The sequence below is a fragment of the Puma concolor genome, chromosome C2 (genome assembly GCF_028749965.1).
Source record: "Puma concolor isolate L17-30 chromosome C2, mPumCon1.1.hap2, whole genome shotgun sequence".
Lineage (NCBI taxonomy): Eukaryota > Metazoa > Chordata > Mammalia > Carnivora > Felidae > Puma > Puma concolor.
In genome coordinates, this window is record NC_141675.1 from 21,061,476 (window position 1) to 21,083,831 (window position 22,356).

The following is a 22,356-nucleotide window of genomic DNA, read 5'->3' on the forward strand; positions in this document are numbered from 1 at the left end:
ATTGCTTTCATTGCAAGGTCCAAGGTGCTTAGGCTTGGTAAAATACTTGCCTTCAGTTATGTGTATGGCCATTCTTTGTTTAGCACTCTAAAAGCTAAAATGAAAGTATTTTACTTCTATCTCAATCCCTACTATTCCCAATATAGAATGACGGAGAATGGAGTGAGCACAGAATATCTACAACAAACACTTCTCTTTGGAGAAGACTTGGAATGGGGAACACACAGTAGGTATTCTTCATAACAGTTATTAAGTCTTGCCAGGCAAGGACTATCAACATTCTCAGTCTCCCCATGGATTAAGTTTCTGGTTTAGCACATCCAGTAGTTGTTACTTGGGAGTCTATTTCTTCTGTGGGTCAGGGCTTTTCCTCTTAGAAGCTTTCCCTTTTATTTTAGCCATAATGTGCACTTCTGAAATGGCCATTGGGTAGAATTCCCCTCTGGAGGACTATGCAGCCTTGGGGTTGTCTGAGGTATTAAATAGCCGCAGGCTTTGAAGGTCAGACTAGTGGTTGCTTTAACAGTGAAACACCCTCAAAAAACCTGGAAAGCTTCTGGTCTATTTGCTTTTAGTCAAATTTCTATATGCCAGAAAGATGGTCAACTATATGAAGTCAGTATACATGTTTCTATACTTGAGAATTTTTCTCCTTTATGTCCTAGCCTCAATGATCTGGCCATCTCCATCTTTTTTTGACTTGTTGGAGGATCCATGAAATCCTATTGAAATAAAGCTTAGATGACATCTTCAGTTGGATTCCTAGGAAATAAAACCTGAGACAAGTGTTCATGTGAAAATCACTCAATAGTAAGTATTATCAAGGAAAGCCAGTAAAAGAGTAGGAAAGTGGGACAGGATACCAAGGATGGCAAGCAATATGAGTGGAAGGTAATATTACCTCGGTTGCCCCCAGGGGAGGACACAGCAGTGGATATCACACCTTTAATATTTCTAATCAAGTCACAATGAAGCTGGAGTGTTTATACTTCTGCATTCATTGGTCATTGCTTTGGGCAAATGAAAGAATTTATAGGCACTTCTGGATTTCTCCATTTGAGGCATAACAATTCCGGCAGGCCAAGGACAGCATGCCATAAAAGGATGCAGATGTTGGCTGCAGGGAGGGGAAGCAGTCCTGGAGTTGGTGTGCACTAAAAAGGTAAGGAGATCACAGTGAATATTGGCACAGCATTACTACATGGCGGCATGACTCACTAAGAAGGCCAGTGTGGTCTACCAAGCTCGATGCGGTTTTAATTTGCATTTTCTTATTAATGAGTTTTTTTCACATGTTTAGCAGTGCTTTTTATTTCCTTTTCTATCAAATGACTAATAGATCTTCAGGCAATTTTAATTTTCCTTAGATTTTTTTCTTCTAGATTTCAAGAAACTCTAATTAGGGAGATTGGTCACTTTTCTATGGTGTGAGTTACAGATGTTTCACCTTTTTCGAACAATTATTTCTTTAAAAAAAATGGGCTATGTTGACATTTTACTGGTAAGAGTTACTGCGATTGTTTGCATTTTTGAGGTATTTTGTGTGGTGCTGTGGGAGTACACTTTTCATGATCAATTATTGCATTAATTGGATTTTTCTGCACTTGAGACTTTCCCGTGATACTCGGTTTTGATTTTTAAATGATCCATAGTGATGTTTTTCTGGTTAATATTCTTCATTTGTGTTAGTATGATGGTCTTGTGCATATTTTTAAATATCTCTGCTGATGCTGTGTCAAACTCCTTTTGATTATTGTTTCCTGAAGTCTCCTGGAGTGTGGGGAGATGGCAGGAGGCTGCCAGAAACAACACAACTGAAAACCTTTTTCTACTCTGCTGCCAAAGATTCAGACTGCTTCCCACAAATACAGCTTTTCTGTGTGATTCCTTGAGCCCATGTTGACAAATGGAAAACATGGCATTTGTATTTCAAAGAAATCTCCTTCCAAAAGGAACAATTTGCTCCCCTGCTCCCAGTACTTTCTAAGATCTGTGGTTGCTTGGTCCTTGTGCCATTACTGTGCTTTATCTCTTTACCTGTTTTGTGTAATTGACCGCTTCCTCAGCTGCCTTTATATTCCTAAGTTGAAGTTTATAGGGATTTTTCTTTTTTCCCCTTTTTGCATGTGTTTACTTTAGGTTTGGTGCTTATCGCCACAAATGTATTTAAAATAGAAGTTTTAGTCTTAGGGAAAATAATCTTGCCGAGAACTCTTATAAGTAGACAGCAACCACATTTCTGCAGAGATAGGAAAGAGTTACAAAGATAGTTTTCTAATGGAAAGAGTAAGGGCTTTGGAACTCAACAGGCTTGCATTGATACGGTGCTCATCCACTTACTAGTTAAATTATCAGAGAGGCAAATTACAACATTCTAAACTTGTTTCCCTCTTGTGTATAATAACATTAATATTTTCTTAAGAAAATATTAAATATTTAAGAATTATTTTGTTAATAGGATTAACTACAATATATTTTAAGTCATCCAGCCATATGTGTTGATTGTTTTTTAATTACATTCAGAAATAGTTAATATAGGCAGAGTACTAGACAGAAAAATGGCTGGAAATAGTTTAATAGGTAGAAAAACTAATATAGACAGTTGTTAAAATTTGTGAAGGGACTTTTGTTTATTGATTTTGAAAAATGTTGAAACTTACTTTCACTTAAAATATCTTATAGAGGTTGATGGTTAATTTTATGTGTCACCTTGGCTAGGCTAGATACCCCCTTGTTGAATCAAATACCAGTCTAGATGCTGCTGTGATGGTATTTTTTAAATGTGATTAACAATCAGTAGACTTTTGGGAGGATAATCTGTTTTACTCACTGTCTATGGGCTACATCCAATCAGTTGAAGGCCCTAAGAGCAAAGCTTCATGTCCCCAAAGAAGGAGGAATTCTGCCAGAGTTTCTAAATTTCAAGCTCAAGATCGTAACATTGTAGAAGAGGAAAAAACTTTTTCCCTTTACCCTAAATTCTTTGCTGAGGCCTCCTTCTAAGAAAAAAAAAAGTGATTAATAGGAGAAAAACAGAAGTTTAGTAACATGCATACCTCCTGTGTATATGTGAGATACCAGGTACCTCCCTGAAATTGCCCAAGCTACCACCTTAAATACCATCATAGGCTAAAGACAAAGGAAGCTGGGGTGGGGGGAGCCATTTTGGGGAAGTTATCAGGTAAAACACGATAAATAAGAATAGGGTTGTTATGCAGATTTAAGTCTTTGCCTTCTTCAGTGGTGATGATTTCTGGAGATCTCCTGGTATAGAGACAGACACACTTAGAAATGAAGAATTCCCTCATATATCTAAATGTCTCTTACAAAAAGTTGATTTCTACTTTGTTTTCAGAGCATTTACTATGTCTGCTGTATTGTAATTATCAGCTCAAAATAATTCTTATGCCACAGAGGCATATTTTTGGGTCATATGTTTGGCTCCCCTTCATTCCCACCTTTGAACCCTGAAGTAAGAGGATTCACAATCATTTCTTCCTATCTCATCAAACCAGTGTCTTCTTGGTCCTGAGGCCAATCCAGTTAAACAGTAGTGTCCTTGCACTTCCAGATTTCAGCCTTTATAGTATGAGCAATCTTGTATTTAATACGAGGCATTGCAATAGAAACAAAAGAAGAATGAAGGGAAATTGTTGGAACAGACTATAACACCAGTCTGAGTCCTGAGGGCAACAACGGTCCAGAAGATTTCTAGATGCCTGGCTCAAAACATCTATTGATGTTTCAGTGTCTCTGATGATGTCATCATGTGTTCAGGTAAACTTTGTGAGTGGCCCACACAGCAGTAGGCATGAGGATTGTATATGCAAGCATTGCTGTGGTTATTTCTCTGATGTTTACATCAAGTTGTCCCCCTTCAGTTTGTAGGCATCAGGAAAAAATTACTAAGAACAAAAACTACACAAGTCACAAGGGTAGGAGATAATTGCAAACTTCAGTTTGGAAATTCATAGCCAGATTTTGAAGAAGCTAGAAGAATTCAGGATCCAGTCCATAAGTAGAAAATAAAACCTTAAAACCAATAGCACTAGAATCCAGTTATTTACAACAGTGTAAACATAATTTTTCTATGATCACCCAGATTTCTACTAAAAATAATCACAATAAAACGAATTTGTTTGCAAATTAAGTCTAGTTTGAATAAATTTGGTCTGATTATATAAGTGGAACAAGAATATAGCTATTGACCATATTGGATCTATTTAAATATGCTTTGCTGGAACTTTTCATAAGGAATCTCGTTGAAACTTTTGTTTTGGAAGTATAGTTTTCATACAATGTTATATTATAACAGTTTCAGGTGTACAACATATTGATTCAACAACTCTGTGTTATGCTATGCTCACCACAAATGTAGCTACCATCTGTAACCATACAGTATTATTGACTATATTCCCTATGCTATGCTTTTTTCCTCGTCACTTATTTATTTTATAACTTAAAATTTGTACCTCTTAATCTCCTTCATGTATTTCACTCACCACCTCCCCCCAACACTTGCCTCTGGGAACCACCAGTGTGTTTTGTATACTTAAGAGTCTCTTGGTTTGTTTTGTTTTTTAGATTCCACATGTAAGTGAAATCACGGTGTTTGTTTTTCTCTGACTTATTTCATTTAGCATAATACCTGCTAGGTCTATCCATGCTGTGGCCAGTATAGTCTAGGGTGAGTGTGGGTGTATATGTATAATACCTTCTTTGTCCGTTTGTCTATAAATGGACACTTGGGTTGCCTTCATATCTTGGCTAACATAAATAAGGATGGGATGAACATCAAGGTGCGTATATATTTTTGTTTTGGGGGGATAAATACTTAGTAGTGAAATTATTGGATCATAGGGTATTTATCTTTTTAATGTTTGGAGAAAACTCCTTACGGTTTTCCACAGTGGTTGCACCAATTCACATTTGCCACCAGTCGTTCATGAGGGTTCCCATTTATTCACATCCTCACCAACACTTACTTCTTGTGTTTTTGATACTACCCATTCTGATTTCTAGGACATGATCCTTAATTGTGGTTTTGATTTGCATTTCCTGATGATTAATGATGTTGAGGATCTTTTCTGTATCTGTTGACCATCTGTATCTCTTTTTTAAAAAAATGTTTATTCATTTGGTGTTGACTTGTACAAGATCTTTATATATTTTGGATATTCACCCCTTATTGGATATATATTTTGCAAATATTTTCTCCCATTATGTTGCCTTCTCATTTTGTTGATGGTTTTCTTTGCTGTGGTCCCAATAGTTTATTATTTATTCTGTTCGCCTTGTGTGGAGACATAGTCATAAGTCTAAGAGATTAGTGCCTGTTTTCTTTCAAGGGTTTTGTTGTTTAAGGTCTCACATTTAGGTATTTCATCCATTTTGAGTTTATTTTTGTGTAGAGTATAAGAAAGTGGTCCAGTTTCATTCACCTGTGTGTAGCTTTTCAGTTTTTCCAACACCATTTTTTTTTTTTTTGAAAAAGCTGTCTTTTCCCCCATTGTATATTCTTGTCATAGATTGACCACTTAGGCTTGAATTTGTTCTAAGCTCTCTTTTCTGTTCCATCGATGTGTGTGTGTGTGTATATATGTTGATTATTGTGCCAGTACCATACTGTTTTGATTAGAACATCAGAGTGTATCTTGAAATCTGGGATTGTCATAACTCTAGCTTTGTTCTGATTGTCTTGGCTGTTCAAAGTCTTTTGTGATTCCATATAAATTTTAGGATTATTTGTTCTAGCTCTGTGAAAAATGCCGTTGGTATTTTGATAGGGATTGCATTGAATCTGTAGATTGCTTTGGGTAGTATGGACATTTTAATAATAATTCTTCTAATCCACAAGTATGGATGTATTTCCACTTGTTAGTGTCTTCTTCAGTTTCTTTCATCACTGTCTTATAGTTTTCAAATTATACGTCTTTCACCTTTATGATTCAATTTGTTCCCTGGAAATTTTATTCCTTTTGTTGAAATTGTAAATAGGATTATCTTCTTATTTTCTGTTTCTGCTTCTTCATTATTCGTTTTTTTAAATTATTGTTTTTAAATTTTTTTTAATGTTTTATTTATTTTTGAGACAGAGACAGAGCATGAACAGGGGAGGGGCAGAGAGAGAGGGAGACACAGAATCTGAAGCAGGCTCCAGGCTCTGAGCTGTCAGCACAGAGCCCGACACGGGGCTTGAACTCACGAACCGTGAGATCATGACCTGAGCCGAAGTCGGATGCTTAACCGACTGAGCCACCCAGGAGCCCCCCCATTATCATTTTTTGATGACGTCTTCAGGTTTTTCTATATATACTATCATGTTTTACTTCTTCCTTATTGATTTGGATGCCTTTTATTTCTTGTCTGATTACTATAGCTAGGACTTCCAGTACTGTATTTAAATAAAAGTGGTGAGAGTGGGCATCTTTCTTTTTTTCTGACCTTAGAGGTAAAGCTTTCAGTTTTTTACCATTGAATACGATGTTCACTGTGGGTTTTTCATATAAGGCCTTTATTATGTTGAGGAAGATTCTCTCTAAACCCACTTTGTTGAGGGTTTTTATCGTGAACAGATGTTGAGTTTTATTAAATGCTGTTTTTTGCACATATTGAGATGACTATATGGTTTTTATCCTTCCTCTTGTTAATGTGCTATATCACAAATACTAAATCACACTTGTATCTCTCAAATACATCCCCCTTAATCATGGTGAAAAACATTTTAATGTACTGTTATACGTGGTTTGCTAATATTTTGTTGAGGATTTTTGATCTTGGCCTGTAGTGTTTTTTTGTTTTTGTTTTTTTCTCTGTGATGTCTTTGTCTGGTTTAGGTATTAGGGTAATGCTGGCCTCATTGAATGACTTTGGAAGTTTGGAATAGTTTGAGGACAAAAGTTCTAGAAGAAGTAGCTGTATCACGCAATTCCTAAAAATAAACATGGAAGGTCAAGCAAAATGAGGAGACAAGGGAGCACAACCTCAGAAAAAGAACTGAACGGAGATAAGCAATCTGTGTAATAAGGAATTCAAAGTAATAATCATAAACATAGTTACATGACTGAAATGAAGAGTGGATGAACTCCCTGAGATAAAATTAATAAAACTTTGGGAAGACCCAAATAAGAAATAGGAGAAAGAACAACTGACATCACAGAAATACAAAGGATTACAAAAACAACTATGAAAAATTATATTCCAATAAGTTGGACAACCTAGAGGAAATGGATACATTCCTAGAAACACAGTCTTCCAAAAATGAGTCAGAGAAATAGAAAATCTGAACAGATCAATTAATAGTAATGAAATTGAAGCAGAAAAAAACAACTCCCAACTAATAACAGTCTGGGACCAGATAGCTGCACAGGCAAATTCCACCACACATTGAAGGAGAAGTTAATACCTATTCCCCTCAAACTATTCCAAAAAAATAGAAGTGGAAAAAGCTTTTAAATACATTCTTCAAGGTCAGCATTACCCTGCTACCAAAACCAGATAAATAAACTACAAAAGATGACAACAGGCGAATATTCCCAATGAACATAGATGCAAAAATCCTTAACAAAATATTAGCAAACCTTATTCAATAAAAGGATCATTCACCAAATGTGATTTATTCTGGGGATGCCAAGGATGGTTCAAAATCTGCAAATCGATCAGTGTAACAAAATGAAGGATAAAAAAAATCGTGACGACCCCAATATATGCAGAAAATCATTTGACGAAATTCAACATACACATATGAGGGAACATAACATATGACAAATCCACAGCTAGCATCATACTCAGTGGTGAAAAACTGAGACCTTTTCCTCTAAGATCAGGAACAAGAGAAGGTTGTCCACTCTCACCACTTTTATTAAACATTGTAATGGAAGTCCTAGCTTCAGCACTGTGACAAGAACAAAGAAAAGGCATTGAAATTGGTAAGGAAGAAGTTAAACTGTCACTATTGGCACATGACATGATGCTATACGTAGAAAATCCTACAGACTCCACCAAAAAAACCTAGAAGTAATAAATTCAGTCAAGTGGCAGGATACAGGATATACAGACATCTGTTCCATTTCTATACACTAATAATGACGTATGAGAAAGATGAAAAAGCAATTCCACTTATAGTTGCACCAAAGAGAATAAAATACTTGGGAACAAACTTAAGCAAGTGAAAGACCTATTCTCTGAAAACTAAAATATTGACGAAAGAAAGACATTGAAGATGACACAAAGCAATGGAAAGAAATACCATGCTTACGGATAGAAAGAATTACTATTGTTAAAATTACTACCGTACTATCCCAAGCAAGCTATGGATTCATTGCCGTACCTATTAAAATACCAACAGCATTTTCCACAGAGCTTGAGCAAATAATCCGATTTGTGTGGAATCACAAAACCTTAAATAGCCATGGCAATCTTGAGCAATAAGAACAAAGCTAGAGGTACAAAAATCCCAGATTTCAAGATACACTACAAAGCTATAATAATCAAGACAGGATGGGGCTGGCATAAAAATAGACACATAGGTCAATGAAACAGAGAGCTCATAAATACACCTAGAGGGTCAATTAGGAGGCAAGAATATAAAATGGAGAAAAGACAACATCTTCAATAAATCATTCTGGGAAAATTGAACGGCTACATGCAAAAGGTTGAAACTGAACCATGTTCTTACACCATGCACAAAAATAAATTTAAAATGGATTAATGACCCAAATGGGAGACCCGAAACCATAAAACCCTAGAAGAGAGCACACAGAGTAATTTCTCTGACATCAGCCCTAGCAACAATAGGTCTCCTGAGTCAAAGGAAGCTAAAGAAAAAGTAAACTTTAACTATTGGGACTACACCAAAATAAAAAGCTTTTGCATAGTGAAGAAAACCATCAACAAAACAAAAATTAAATCTAGTAAATGGGAGAAAATATTTGCAAATGATATATCCAATAAGGGGTTAGTATCCAAAACATATAGACAGTTTATACAATGCAATACCAAAAAAGCAAATAATATGATTAAAAATGGCCAGAGGACATGAATAACTATTTTTCCAAAGAAAAAATAAAGATGGCCATTATATATGAAAAGATGCTCAAAATCACCAATCACAAGAGACACACAAGTCAAAGCTACAATGAGATATCACCTTATATTCTTGAAAATGGATAGTATAAAAATGACAAGAAATAACAAATGGTGGCAAGGATATGGAGAAAAATGAGCCCTTGTGTACTGTTGGTGGGAATGTAAATTAATACAGCCACTGTGGAAAACAGTGTAGAAGTTCCTCAAAAATTAAAAAAAAAAATAGCAATACTCACTAACCCAGTAATTCCACTATTGGGTATTTACCAAAGAAAATGAAAAAAAGATTCAAAAAGATGTATTCCCTTGTATGTTGATTGCAACATTATTTATAATAGCCAAGTTACAGAAACAACCTCAGTATCTATTAATAGATGAATTGGTACAGAAGAAGTGATTGATATTTATTCATTCATTTTTAATCTATTTTTTATTTATATCTATTTAAGTGGAATATTACTCAGCCATAAAAAATGAAATTTTGCCATTTGTGGCAATGTGGATGGACCTAGAGGGTATTATGCTACGTGAAATAATCCGCCGAGGAAAGACGTATACTTCTATGTGGGGGCTAACAAGCAAAACAAACCAGGCAGAAAATGTCCCATAAATACAGGGAACAAACTAGTGGTTGACAGACAGGACAAGCAAAATGGGTGTATGGGAGTGGGAGGTACAGGCTAACAGTTATGAAATGCGTAAGTCATGGGGATGATAGGCTGTTAGTAGTAATTAAGCCTTTGGGGAGTCAAAAGTTATACATGGATTTTTGCCCGTGTGGAGTGTCAGTGACCTTAACCCCCATATTGTTCATCAGTCACCTGTAACCTAGATATACAATATATTTCCATCATTTAACTTAGCAGAGCTCTAAAGTTTCAACATATCAAAGAGAGTTGGAAAACTCTATTTTTAATGTTTATTTATTTATTTTGAGAGAGAGTGTGTGTGAACAGAGCGAGGACAGAGAGAGAGACTCCACCCTGACAGCACAGACAACTCGAGGCTCAATCTCACCAACTGTGAGATCATGACCTGAGTCGAAATCGAGAGTCGGATGCCTAACTGACTGAGCCACCCAGGTTACCCTGGAAAACTTTTTTAAGGACACATACTGTAAAACATGATCATTGTTGAAAAGTTTACACAAAAACTCCTATCCCACTTTATCTAAATCACTTGCTTCCAACAATTACATTTAGAGTATTCACAAAAACCAGGAGACATGAGACAAAGTCAACCATTATCCCAATCTATTTTTCTTGCTACCACATTTTCTAACAGATAATATGAACTTATTGAACTAGTAAACCCACATAAAATAAAAGTTCTATGTCTGCATTATATTTAATGCTAGTAACTATGAAGAGGTGCCTATTTTAATTAAAGCAACAAATTTTATTCACCAAAGATTATCTCAGATCATGTTAACTTGGAAAACACTTGGGTTATTTTCTACATTTTGGGGTTTAGAAATACTTAGTTTGATAAGTACTTATTTTTAAGCCAACCAAATACAGCTCTTTACAAATTAATTTTTGCATTACCAGCCAGAAAAAAATAGCACATATACATAACATACGTATGTAGATTCAAATATACATACAGACACAGAGACATTATAGCTGCAATTGTAAAATTTCAACCATGAATCAGGTACTATGCTATAAAACTCAGTGGTTTATAAATAACAGTTGAATCCAAATTGTGTTTCTAGCAGTTTATGCACTCAGATGACTAAAAGCTTTTCTTCTAAGATTTGTCAAGAAGACACTTAAGAGTTTTCATTAGCTCAATTCCACATAGCATTTTTTTTTCTTCCTGATGAGAACTATTCCCCTGAAGTTTGCATTTAAAAGAGCTAGCTCCTAAGTCCTGAAGAAGATGGGGGAGAGAATCCACACCAAAAGACACAGAGAAAATATCCAGGCTTTCTCCTGTATTTTTTTTTTTTTTGGAGGGAGTTGGGGGGAGGGACAATATATTTGCTTATTAATCCAAGATCTAGAGTAATTTCTATTTAAATTTTCCTTCTTTTTTAAAGTGTATAACAGTTCTGTTTCCAGTATCCTGATCCTTTATAAAACCTACAAGCTTTGAGAAAAATAGAGGAGGGTTTAGGATTGGTAAAAGAATAGGTGGGCTTTGAATTGCTTCTAGAGCCACATTACTAATTTTGTAATGATTGGTAAGACAAGACAATTACTTCTAATTTCTGAAATAATTGCTTTGCAGCCTGAATAATGTCAAAGGACTAACCGCCCATCCAGCTACGTTATCTTCAATTTGCTTCTTTATATCAAGGAGAAAACTTGTGACTAAAATGGAAATTTAAAAAGTTCTACATTCTGGAGCATCAAGATCTAATGCAGTATGCGTTTGCAAAGTTTGCATAGAGTATTCAACAAAGCCGTTTCAATGTTCTTTTACTGAGCGCACAGTTCAATGGTGGACCAATTTGCCTTAAAGGGATAAGCCTCTACTAATATTTTGCTCAGCCTCTGAACATTGGCATCCTGCTGATCCATTTCTTCCTCAACCCTAGGATAGCCCAGAAGAAATGCTGGTCACCTGTTTCCTCTGTGAGGGAGTTTGGCTCCTCAGGAGGCCATTTGGCTTATCTGTTAACTACAGTACACTCATGGGTGGAAGAACATTCCTTAGCAGCCAAGGTTCCTAAGAATGAGATTTGAAGGACTGCTCAGCTTTCTCACTCTTCTCTAAATTTGGTCGGATCTTCTTCCAGTGGAGACAAAAAGGACTTTTTAATTTCATCCTGTCAAGGGAGTCTCAGGCTAGCTGCCATACTCCTTTGTGTTCTCTTTTCAGTTACTCTTGCCATAGTATCAACAGTTTTTGAAAATTTGAGCTGGAATTTTTTTTTTCAAATACAGAAATGTTTCCATCTCAGAAGATTCATCATTTGGCCACTGACAAGAGGAACTTCCATTAATCCCAATGGCAATTTAAACCAGTAACCCTTGATTTATGACTGCAAGAAGCATCCCAAAAGATACAACAGATGCACCCTTCACAAGATTCAGGATATTCACTTCCTGTATCAGCCTAAGAAAGCTAAGACCTTCAATGTCCCAGGCAGCAAAAATGGTATAGAGAAAATGGTATCTCTGTTTTTCCCGTAGGAATGGGAGATGACTCCACTCATAGACCTGCTCATCTGTGACACTGGGCAGGCATTGTTGGATTGGGACCTTTCTAGCACTAACAGGACACAAATGTTGAGACAACAAAAGCTCTTAAGGAAGTTGACCCCTTATGATATGCTCCCCTCCAAGTTGGCATACTTGGACAGAGAGGATGCTGCTTCTTGGATTCACAACCTATTCATCTGTCTGCCAGATGCATGCCAACACTAGCATATTCTGACTGGCAGAGACCCAGAAGGAATATTCTCACTGGTCACAAAGCCAAGTGCTTGAGACACAGTGTAAGATGAGAAGAAAACCCATCTGGCTTATTGTTTCCTCTTTATGACAACACAGAAGACCAAAGAACTCAATGGCCATCTCCTAGAGGAAAAAGAATCAGTAGAAAATAAGAATATTCACTGAGCAGGGAAAGAATGATAAGGAGGCAGGTAGGCAGAAGCTTGGAGTTGCTGCCGCTGCTCGTGGGACTGTGACACATGTGAGGCTCCTTAGGTAGAGGGGCCCAAGGATGGTGACAGAGAAATCTACTCAGAAATTGAAATTACCATAATAAAGTACCCATGTCTGAAGCCTTCAGGTGAGCTCACCATATAATTCAGCATGGCTGAGTTGCAGATGTGAGAAATTTACCATTAGTCTAACTTTAGACGCCATAACCAGGGGAACTTCACTGTTTTTGAATGAAATTTTTTTTTACTTTTTAAAGTTTATTTTTGACAGAGAGAGAGGAGATAGAGATCCGAAGCAGGCTCCAGGCTCTGAGTTATCAGCCCAGAGCCCAACGTGGGGCTGGAACCCATGAACCATAGATTATGACCTGAACTGGAGTCAGATGCCCAACTGACTGAGCCACCCAGGTGCCCCAGAATGAAAATTTAAATTGAATATATTCTTAAATGTTTGTGACTGATTCCACTAAGATGGCATCTTAGGTCTTTTTGTGAGGGAAAATAAAGTCAGGAATAATTCAGCAACTGCTGATAAACAATACACTAAGAATGCTGGGACAGGGGGGTGAGGCCAAATTACACCTCTGTGTCACAAAGCCCAAGCCAGACTGCATTTGAAAGGTAAGAGGAGAAGGTACACACTGACCACATTTCCCCTCCCTGAGGCCATCACAGTACCATGCACAGAGATCTCCCATGAGCTTCTGATTCCTCTAGTGGGAAAAGAGAGCCCGGGGGAGACAAGCAGTCTTAACTTTGTGGGAGCCCCTACTCTGCTTTCATCCCACAGCAATTACAGATACAAAAATCCTCAACAAAGCATTAGCACAGCAAATCCAACAAAACATTTAAAAAATCATTCACCATGATCAAGTGGAATTTATTCCTATGATGCAAAGGTGGTTCAGTATTCACAAATCAATCCATGTGATGCATTACATCAACAAGAGAAAGGATAAAAACCAAATGATCTTTTCAATAGATGTAGAAAAAAGCATTTGATGAAGTACAATATCCACTCATAAGAGTCCTCAACATAAGTAGGATTAAAGGGAACATACGTCAACATAATAAGGCTATATATCACAGACCCACAGCTAACATTATACTCAGTGGTGAAAAATGAGTGCTCTTCTTCTAAGATCAGGAATAAGACAAGGATGCCCACTCTCTCCAGTTTTATTCAACATAGCACCAGAAATGTTAGCCATAGAAATCACACAGCAAAAAGAAATAAGAGGCATCCATATTGGTAAGGAAGAAGTAAAACTGTCACTATTTGTAGATGACTCCACCAAAAAAATATTGAAGTGATAAATTCAGTGATGTCACAGGATACTAAATCAATATACAGAATTCCATTGAATTCCTGTACACTAATGAAGCAGAAGAAAGAAATTAAGAAAACAATTCTATTTACAATTGCACTGAAAATAATAAAATACCTAGGATCCTAAGGAGGTGAAAGACCTATATTCTGAAAACTGTAACACATAGATGAAAGAAATTGAAGATGACACTAACAAATGGAAAGATATTCCTTGCTCATGGATTGGAAGAATATTATTAAAATGTCCACACTACCTAAAGCAATCTACAAATTGAATGCAATCCCTATCATAACACCAACAGCATCGTTCAGAGAACTAGAACATATAATCCTAAAATTAGTATGGAACCACAAACAACACACATAGCCAAAGCCACCTTGAAAAGGAACAACAAAACTGGAAGTATCACAATCCCAGATTTTAAGATATGTTACATTGCTGTAGTCTCCAAATAATATAATACTGGTACGAAAATAGACACATAAATCAATAGAACAGAAAAGAAAACCCAGAAATAAACCCATGATTATATGGTCAATCTTTGACAAAGGAGGTAATAATATGCAGTGGGAAAAAGATAGTCAAATGGTGTTGACAAAACTGGACCACTTTCTTACACCATTGAAAAACAATAAGTTTAAAATGGATGAAGGATCTAAATGCGAGACCTGATACTATAAAAATTCTAGCAAAGAGCACAGGCATTAATTTCTCTGACATTAACCATAGCAGTATTTACGGGAAGCAATAGCAAAATAGACTATTGGGACTACATCAAAGTAAAAAGATTCTGCACAAGGTAAACAACCAACAAAACTGAAAGACAACCTACTGAATGGGAGAAGATCTTTGCAAATGACTTAACTGATAAAAGGTTAGTATCCAAAGTATATAAAGACCATACACAATTCAACATCAAGAAAAACCAATAATCCAATTAGAAATGTGAAGACTAGAATACACATTTCTCCAAAGACCAATAGTTCACCAACAGACACGTGAAAAGATGTTCAACATCACTCATCATCAGGGAAATGCAGACCAAAACCACAGTAAGATATCACCTTACACCTATGAGAGTGGCTATAATAAAAAACACAAGAAACAACAATTAGTGATGACAATGTGGAACAACAGGAACCCTCATGCACAGTTGGCAGAAATCAAACTGGTGCAGCCACTGTGAAGTATGGAGATTCCTCAAAAAACTAAAAATAGAAGTACCATATTATCCAATAATTCCATTACTGGAATATGAAAACGTTAAATCAAAAAGATAGATGCACACCTTTGTTTATTGCAGCATTATTTACAATAGCCAAATTATGGAAGCAGCCCAAGTATCCATCAATAGATTAATGGGTAAAGAAGAAGTGGTATGTATATATAATGAAATATTATTCAGCCATAAAAAAGAATGAAAAATCTTGCCATTTGCAATGGCATCGACAGATCTCGATAGTATCATCCTAAGCAAAATAAAGTCAGTTATAGAAAGACAAATACCATATGATTTCATTCATATGTGGAATTTAAGAAACAAACTAGCAAATAACAAAAAAAGAGACAAACCAAGAAAACAGATTCTTAACTATAAAGAACAAACTGACAGTTACCAGAGGGGAGGTGGGCGGGGTGGGGAGGTGGTTGGATAAAATAGTTAAAAGGGATTAGGAGTACACTTACACAATAAGCCCTGAGTACAGAATTGTTGCATCACTATATTGTACACCTAAACCCATTATAACCTAACGTAATAATGTTAACTATACTGGAATTAAATCACTTTCTGTGCTCATCCATAAAAACCACTCCTCATCCATTCACTTTCTATCATGAAACTAAAGCAATTCAGTCCTATCTTCAGGCTCCACTTCTAATTCTAGTTCTCTTGCTGTTTCCACCACATCTGCAGTTACTTCCTCCACTGAAGTCTTGAACCCCTCAAAGTCATCCATGAGGGTTGAGATCAACTTTTTTCCAAACTTCTGTTAGTGTTGATATTTTGTTCTCTTAAATCAAAAATCCTCTTAATGACCTCTCTAATGGTGAATCCTTTCCATAAGGCTTTCAATTTACTGATCCATCAAAACAATCAATATCTATGGTAGCAATAGCCTTGTAAAAAGTAAGATGTTAAGTCAAAATGACTTCTCTGTTCATGTGCTGCAGAATGTATATTGTGTTAGCAGGTATGCAAATAACATTAATCTTGTACATTTCTATCAGAGCTTTTGGATAACCAGATGAATTGGCAATAAACATTAATATTTTGAAATAAAGCTTTCATTCTGAGGTCTCAACAGTAGGCTTACAATATTTAGTAAACCGTGTTATAAACAGATGTCCTGTAATCCAAGCTTTGTTCTTCCATTTATAGAGCACAGGCAGAGTAGATATGGCATCATTCTTAAAGCCCCTAGGATTTTTGAAATGGCCAATGAGCATTGGCCTCAATTTTAAGTCATTAGATTCATTAGTCTTCACCAAGAGAGTCAGCCTGTCCTTTGAGGCTTTGAAGCCAGGCATTAAGTTCTCCTCTCTAGCTATGAAGATCCTAGCTGCTGTCTTCTTCTAATAGGCTATTTAATTTACATTTAAAATGTCTTTAGGGTAGCCATCTTCATTCATGATCTTAGCTATATCTTCTGATCACTTGCTGCTGCTTCTTGCTCTTTTATGTTCTGGAGGCAGCTTCTTTCTTTTTTTTTTTTTTATTTTTTTATTTTTTTTTTTTAAATTTTTTTTTTCAATGTTTTTTATTTATTTTTGGGACAGAGAGAGACAGAGCATGAACGGGGGAGGGGCAGAGAGAGAGGGAGACACAGAATCGGAAACAGGCTCCGAGCCATCAGCCCAGAGCCTGACGCGGGGCTCGAACTCACGGACCTCACGGACCGCGAGATCGTGACCTGGCTGAAGTCGGACGCTTAACCGACTGCGCCACCCAGGCGCCCCAAGCAGCTTCTTTCTTTAAACCTCATGAGCCAACCTCTGCTAATTTCAAAGTTTTCCCAAACTCCTGCAGTTTCCTTACCTCTCTCAGCCTTCATAGAACTGAAGAGAGTTAGGGCCTTGCTCTGGATTAGGGTTTCGATTAAGGCAACTTTGTGGTTGGTTTGATCTTCTGTTCAGACCTTCAGACTTTCTCCACATCAGTAATAAGGCTGTTTTACTTTCTCATCATTCATGTGTTAACTGGAGTAGCACTTTTAATTTCCTTCAAAAACTTTCCTTTGCATTCACAACTTGGCTGTTTGAGACAAGAGGCCTCGATTTCAGCCTGTCTTGACTTTTGACATACCTTCCTCATTAAACTTAATCATTTCTAGCATTTGATTTAAAGAGAGATGTGTGAGTCTTCCTTTCATTTGAACATGTAGAGGATATTGTAGGATTAATATTTGGCCCAACTTCAATATTGCTGTATCTCAGGGAATAGGGAGGCCGGGAGAGCGAGGGAGAGCGAGGGAGAGCGAGGGAGAGCGAGGGAGAGCGAGGGAGAGCGAGGGAGAGCGAGGGAGAGCGAGGGAGAGCGAGGGAGAGCGAGGGAGAGCGAGGGAGAGCATGGCTGATGAGGGGAGCAGTCAGAACACATAAACATTTATCAATTAAGTTTACAGTCTCAGGTGAGTATGGTTTGTAGTGCCCAAAACATTTACAAGAGTAACAAAGATCACTGATCACATGGGGTGCCTGGGTGGCTCAGTTGGTTGGGCGACCGACTTTGGCTCTGGTCATGATCTCTCAGTTTGTGAGTTAGAGCCCCGTGTCAGGCTCTGTGCTGACAGCTCAGAGCCTGGAGCCTGTTTCAGATTCTGTGTCTCCTCCTCTCTCTGCCCCTCCCCTGCTCATGCTCTGGGTCTCTGTGTCTCTCAATAATAAATAAACGTTTAAAAAAAAATCACTGATCACAGATCACCATAACAAATGTAGTAATAAAAAAGTTTGAAATATTGTGAGATTACCAAAAATGACATAAACAAGCAAGTGAGCAAATGCTGTTGGGAAAATGAAGCCAACAGACTTGCTTAAACACTGAGTTTCCACAAACTACATTTGAAAAAAACTGCAGTATCTGCCAAGTGCAATACAGAAAAGCACAAAACAAAACAAAAAAGTATGTCTGTGATATCCAAGATTATAAGGAGCTTACATAAATCAATAGCAATAAAACAAATAATCCAAGTAAAACAATGGGCAAAGGACACAAACATTTTTTTCAAAGACAGTATATGAATGGCCAACATGCACATGAAAAGATGTTCAGTATCACTAGTTATTAGAGAAATGCAAATTAAAACCACAATATTTTATCACTTCATACTTGTTGGAATGGCTGTTATCAAAAAGACAAGAGATCATATGCTGGCATGGATGTGGAGAAAAGGGAGGCCTTGTACGCTCTTGAAGGATTGTAAATTGGCACAACCACTATGGAAAATGGTATGTAGATTCCTCAAGAAATTAAAAATAGAATTCACCACATGAACTAGCAATTCCATTCCTGGGAATATATCCAAAGGATATGAAAATGCTAACTAAAAGAGCAATCCGCACCATGTTCATACCAGCATTATTTACAATAGCCAACACCTGGAAACAACCTAAGTGTTTATTGATGCATGAATGGCTAAAGGAGTTGTTGTATACATATACAATGAAATGTTATCCAGCCATAAAAATAAGAAAATGATAATATTTGTGATAGCATGGACAAACCCTGAAGGCAGGCTAAGCAAAATAAGTCTGAGAAAGGTATGACTTCACTTTATGTGTAACTTTAAAACAAAACAGAACAAAACCCCTTAAACAAATGGAAAAAGAGATCATAGCTTTGGTTACCGGAAGTAGGGAGTGGGGAAAAGGAGAATTGGAAGTGGGTGGTCAAAAGGTATAAACTTCCAGTTTCAAGATAAATAACTACTAGTCCTGTAATGTACAGCATGATGAGTACAGCTATTACTGCTATCTAATGTACAGAAAAGTTGAGTATGTTCTAAGAGTTCTCATCACAAGGAGAATTCTTTCTTCTATTTTATCTATAGGAGATGTTGGATAGTAACTAAACCTTTTGTGGTAATCATTTCCAAATATTTGTAAATAAGACAATTTTGCTGTGCATCTTATACACACAGTAATGTAGGTCAATTATTTCTCAGTAATACTGGGGGAAAGTGTGCCCATAATAAATCTTTACCAATGTGACTATACCCAAGGCAATTGTTCACACAAATTGGTTCTCCCACTTGTAAGGGAGGGGACAAGTTTAAATTTTTACCTTCTGCTCGTGACTGGGCACTACAGTGTGAGATCCGGGAGAACGGATTTTGGTAACAATTCTTACCCTTTGCCAGCTTCTGCCAGTTTTCCAGGTTCCTGTCTGCAGGCTCTGAAGTGAGTACAGTGTCTCAGTAGGCTCCATCATGGGTCACTAAACTGTAGGTGAGGAAAACCAATTATCTCTTTACCCTTATAGGTTCTTGGCTGAGACCTCCTGTAGTAAAAGACATATAAATACTGGGAAAATAAATATAATAATATGTATTCTTCTCCTATACATGGGAAATATTAAATTCCCAGGAAAACTGAGTAACTCCCTGACTTGACCCAAGTTACTTCCTTAAATACCATCTTTAGTTAAGACAAAAGATGTGTGTGTGGAGTCTAGCTATGGAAAAGCACAGGAAATGAGGATACGAGTGTTATGCAGATTTAAGTCCCTGTCGTCTCCACTGGCGAGAGTTTCCAGAAATTTTTAACTCCCCTTTTCCTGGTAGAGACAGGGAAACACCTCTACAAATGAAGGTTTCCCTCATAAATGTAAATGCCTCTTACAAAAAGGTAACTTCTATTTGGTTTTCAGAGCTTTTCCTGTAGCAGCAGTTTCTTAAAAATATCCAGCTTGAAAAGTCCTTATGCCAAAGAGGCACTTTTGGGTGTTAGATTTGCTCCCCTTCAATATCAACCCTTACCAAAATGTTCAGCCTTCTGGATGCCCAGATCCTAATTTTGGATCTGCCATCACCCACAATTGCATAAGCCACATCTTTATTTTTTTATTTTTTTTTCAACGTTTTTATTTATTTTTGGGACAGAGAGAGACAGAGCATGAACGGGGGAGGGGCAGAGAGAGAGGGAGACACAGAATCGGAAACAGGCTCCAGGCTCTGAGCCATCAGCCCAGAGCCTGACGCGGGGCTCGAACTCACGGACCACGAGATCGTGACCTGGCTGAAGTCGGACACTTAACCGACTGCGCCACCCAGGCGCCCCTTGCCACATCTTTAAAATAAATCTCTCCCTCTCATCTCCTATAATATCTATATCTGTATCTAATCTATATATATGAACATATCTATCTATAGGATATGTTTTATCTGTTAAATAAAAATTAAAATAGTGTTAACATTAGCTTATGTGTGATGAAATAGGAATTATGGTAGCATTAGCAATTGGAATGACATGTTCTTTAACATATTATAATGGCTGATAGCTCTTGCATTACAAGTGTTACAAAAATGTTTGTATCTTCCAATCCTTCAGTAAAACTTCTAGACTCTCTTCTAAGAAGGTCATTCAAAATAGAGAAAAATATCAGTACACAAAATCTTAAGTATTAACATTTATATTATTTTCAAATTTTCACTATTATAAATCATGGGGTAACAATTATGGTACCATCATGTACTGGGACATAATATAGAAATTAACATTAAATATAATTAATGAATATAACATTTTTAAACCCAACATAAACAGCCAAACTTTTACATATGGTCTTATCACCATTTGTATAAAATATATACGTATGACAAAAGACTTGAAAAATCATTTTAAACTGGTAATCTTAGCAGCAGCAAAACATTCAAATGAGCTTGGATATTTTTTGTTTTGGTCACTATTTTCTGAATTTTCTGTTCAATAATTATTTTTTAAAAATTTTAATTCAAACAAGTTTTCTTTAAGCACGTTTTTAACAATTCTTCTTTAATTTCAGCTTATTTTTAGATTAAGAGTTCTAGGATATAGAAAATGTTGGGGTTTGGAGCTGATGGCCAAGAAAGAATTCTGAGAGCCACACATCTTCAGTGCAAAAAGGTGGTCTTATTAAAACATGGAGACAGGACCGGTGGGCAGAAAGAGCTGCACTGGGGTTGTGTTGGGTGACTAATATACCTTATAATTATGTACCTTCAGGTTGGGAGGGGGCTAGGGATAGTGCAAGTCTCTAAGGTATTTTGGAAACAAGGTTTCCAGGACCTTGAGGTGCTAGCTGCTGTTAGGAAAAGGTCATTTATAATTGTTTACTAAAAACTCAGTCATGAGACCCTTCAGATGTATATCAAGAGGCTGTAAGCTTAGAGTATGATTGCCAACATATATCTTGGGAAGGTAGATATAAAGGAAGTTTCCAAAGGAATTTTTATATGTTGAAGTAGACTTACAGGATCCTGGGGGTCAGGATAACCTTAAGCTAAGATTGCCTTTTGCCCCTAGCAAAGTGTAATCATCCAGGCAGCTGAGCTCCTAGAGGAATGTCACTCTGCCTGTCTCAACGACTTGTCATTGGGCTGTAAGTTGTAAGGAAATCTAATTTTTCATTTACCTTTGTTTCCCATATCATACTATATTTGGAAAAATAACTTTCATTTTTATAAAAACCACTTCTGTAATTGATACCTACTTTTTAGTATACTAGGTCATAATCAAGCTACTGGAAAAAGGAACCAAAAAAAAAACTTGAAAATTTTAACTGTAGATAAACAAAAACTGGTAGAGAATTTCAAATGATGAAAGTATGCAGTTAAAAAGTTAATGAAAAATAAACTATATGATGAACTACATAGATAGCAAAGGTAATTTTCTTCACACATATAACCTTGAATTTATTCCAATCTTTTTTTGAGAAAGTTTGCAATGTAAGCATATACTAATCAACCTCACTTGGGGTGATGGTGTTCCCTAAGTGGGCAACATAGTCAATTAATGCAAAAAAGAGATGAAGTCCGTACCAAGGTCAGAAATATATGAATCTCCATAGTGCAACCGAGGTTGGAGGCAGCTGAGGAATTAATTATACCTGAATTTGAGAAGAAGATGAAGGTCAATCACTATTTCAGTTATTTAACCTCAGAGAATTATCTCTATCTCAGATCATTCTGGAAACTCATTAACAGACCTAGAGGATTAGTCTCTTCTCTGAAACTTAGGTTGGAAATAATGGACTAACAAGCAGAAGCTATGACATGGCAAACTCTAATTAAAGGAATTATTTCTATGATGGGAACTAGAGAATTGATTTTGAAACTACTTGGT

General features: G+C 36.7%; 1 long non-coding RNA gene across 1 annotated transcript in view; it reads right to left on the reverse strand.

Annotated features, from left to right (window-relative positions):
• Positions 1-975: 975 nt before the first annotated feature.
• The window catches only part of LOC147577130 (uncharacterized), a 189,580-nt gene continuing 168,199 nt past the window's right edge, over positions 976-22,356 (reverse strand). The window contains exons 5-6 of the long non-coding RNA XR_015255755.1: positions 19,385-19,476; positions 976-1,154 (exon numbers count right to left, since the gene is read on the reverse strand). This is a non-coding gene — a long non-coding RNA (uncharacterized LOC147577130). The remainder of the gene's footprint in view (positions 1,155-19,384; positions 19,477-22,356) is intronic.